Raw genomic sequence first — 2,832 nt, 5'->3', positions numbered from 1 at the left:
TATATATAAAAGATATTCTCTATATATATATATATATATAGAGAGAGAGAGAGAGAGAGAGAGCTTATCTTTTTTCTGCCATAAAAATTAGCATGCAAAAATACTCAGAAATTTATAACATTTTATATCAATAATTCTCTTCTAATCTTACAGATTGAGATATATTATTTTTAATTAGTTCACAAAAAGTCAAATATTTAATTTTTAGAATTCAATAGATCAATTTATGAAAAGAAAGTTTATTCCGGAAATAATTGAAAAATTGTTGCTTAAGTAAACAGTTAAATAAACAATTATATGCTACTTAAATTACAAAGACACATTATATACAATAGATTTACAACATAATTTACTGAAATTAGTAGAAAGATACGGCAGATATAAAATATACTGATAATTTAAACTATTCGCTAATAGCGTATTTTCGCAACAGTTTCAAATGAAGATCGATCAACTGGAAGTGTAATCAGACCTTCTAACCCTCCCTCTCCTGTCCGCTATCAATCTTGAATAATAGGTAGAAACGGGGCAAATCGAAAATTTCTTGGCAATGCTCGAGGTTGCCAAAGTTTGCTGATAAGGACGTCAATTAAGGCAGCACCAAGCTCTAATCGTCGATTTACCAAAAGTTTCCAGCTGTAATTTCTGCGCCATCGCCGGCAAGCGAAATTGTAACCCACTTCTCGAAAGGATTTAACCGATCAAATCGATACGCCGGGTCAATTTTTCGAAATATCCCTAAATATTTTAATTGTCATTGTTCCTATATATTTGATGGATTATAATTTATTTTTCAGATAACACAAAAAAATAATGAGAGTTATAGAAATAAAAGTATCTATTACGGTTAATACTAGATGTAAAAAAAAGAGAACCAAAATAAGAGAAAATTGTGAAATTAAAATGAATGAAAAGAAGAGAAAGAAGAATGTAGCAATAAAATGTAAAGCCAAGTGAAGATCAGCAAATATTTGCAAAAACTGAAGTTGAAGAGACAAGATATCCTAGGCGAGAGGAAACGAGTTTGAAATTTGTTCTCTTCGTCAACGGAGCAAGGCCAAACAATTATGAAGAATCCTAGTCAGAGGAAGAGGAAAAGGGGAGAAAGAGGGGAGAAAGAGGGGAAGACAAATAAGGTGGTCGCGGGAGTAAACGAGCGAGAAAAGAAGTCGATCCGCGCCAGGAATTGGAATGATCGAGCCGTTGGACTTGCCATGGCAACTGCGGACAACAAGCTGTCAGATGATGGGTAAAGTTTTGATCAATAATGCCGGCAGTGACTGGTTGCCTACCGGCAGTTCTCGAGTTCGATATACGGAGTCGCGCAAACAGTGATTTTTGACTCCAAACAGTCCAAACAACAGCACGTGGCTGCCGAGTTGTAGTAAGGACAGAGGGTGGCGAAAGGATTAAGAGAGGGTGGTTCCGACACGTGACGAAGCGGCGAGCGACGTGTACCAGGCTGAGTCACGGAGGATGGATTTGAGCGATGCGATTTTCGATCGAGAGATGCTAATTCTCGTCCCTGAATTACAAACTCGAGACTCGAGCCGCCAGTCGGCTTAGGACTTAGGAGTGGCACTGACTATACTGATTGCAATACCGTTTCAATATGACTATTTCTTGAAAGAGTCTGACCTATTAAATATTCATACGAATATTTTACTACTGTTTGAAATAAAAAAAGAAATAGCGCAATAAAAAACAAAGATTAACATTTGTTATTAATAAAAGAATTTTTGTCTCTATCGAAAAAGAAATTACAGAAAAGATTCCTGAACACTTTTAATTAAACAAAAAGTATTATTTAATAATTGTGTTCAGCAACTGAAAAAAATCTCCTGCATTAAAAAAAAACTAATATTAAATGATAATAAATAGGTTTTTAGCTGTTTTCTCAAAATAATTAAAAAACAACGATTTGAAAATATATTAGAAAAAGTTGCAGAAAGGAAGGTCTTTCTGTTTCAATTGTCAAAATATTCAATTGGCGAAATAACAAGAAGGTAATTAGATCAATTCTCCGAATAATTCCTCTATTTTCTATTTCTATTTCAATATCATGCACAAATATATAAGAAAGTAATTATTCGAAAGAACAAATGTTACATAATCAACACAGAGAACTTTTCTTTTCTTTTTAAAAAAGGTCACCTTCTCTTTCTAAATTAAAAAAATTTAAAAGTTATTCACACTTTTTAAATAATGAAATTACCTCAATACTAATAATGAGAAATTCGTCCAGAAAATTAATTTACATTTATAATAAATATAACAAAAAATGTTGCTTCTTCACACGATAGCTGTCTCTTCAAAAAATAAGTAATTTCCGTACCGAAAACGAAATAAAAATATTTCAGACGTATAAATTGAGGAAATATCACGTATATATAATATCGCGATGTTACGTCACCGTGGCCTCGAGGGCAACGTATATGAAGTGAGCGAGGAGTTCGACTACCCTGTTAGCGCTGACAGTGATCGTAATAACGGAGGTTAATGGTACCAGTACAACTATAGTGCTCGTGTGTTGGCTTCTGTTCAAGGAACACGAAGAGAAAGAAAGAGAAAGCAAGAAGGAAAGAGTTAATACACCTGTGCCCGATAATCGTGTTGGTGAACCGGGTTTGGACTTGGTATGTACCGAAGGTTGGTGGAGGGCAATGGATGAGGGTAGTCAGTCAGTCGGCGCCCGGTCGTGGCGTCGACAACATTCCTCCGGTGGACTCTTTCCTCGAGGACTGAAGAAACTTAAATATTATATTCATAAAAAAGATCCTTTTCCGTAACTCGACCTGTGCTATTGTCAACGGGTTGCTGTCTCAATGAACA

The sequence above is a fragment of the Trachymyrmex septentrionalis genome, unplaced genomic scaffold (genome assembly GCF_001594115.1).
Source record: "Trachymyrmex septentrionalis isolate Tsep2-gDNA-1 unplaced genomic scaffold, Tsep1.0 scaffold13, whole genome shotgun sequence".
NCBI lineage: Eukaryota > Metazoa > Arthropoda > Insecta > Hymenoptera > Formicidae > Trachymyrmex > Trachymyrmex septentrionalis.
Note: the sequence above shows the minus strand (reverse complement) of the source record.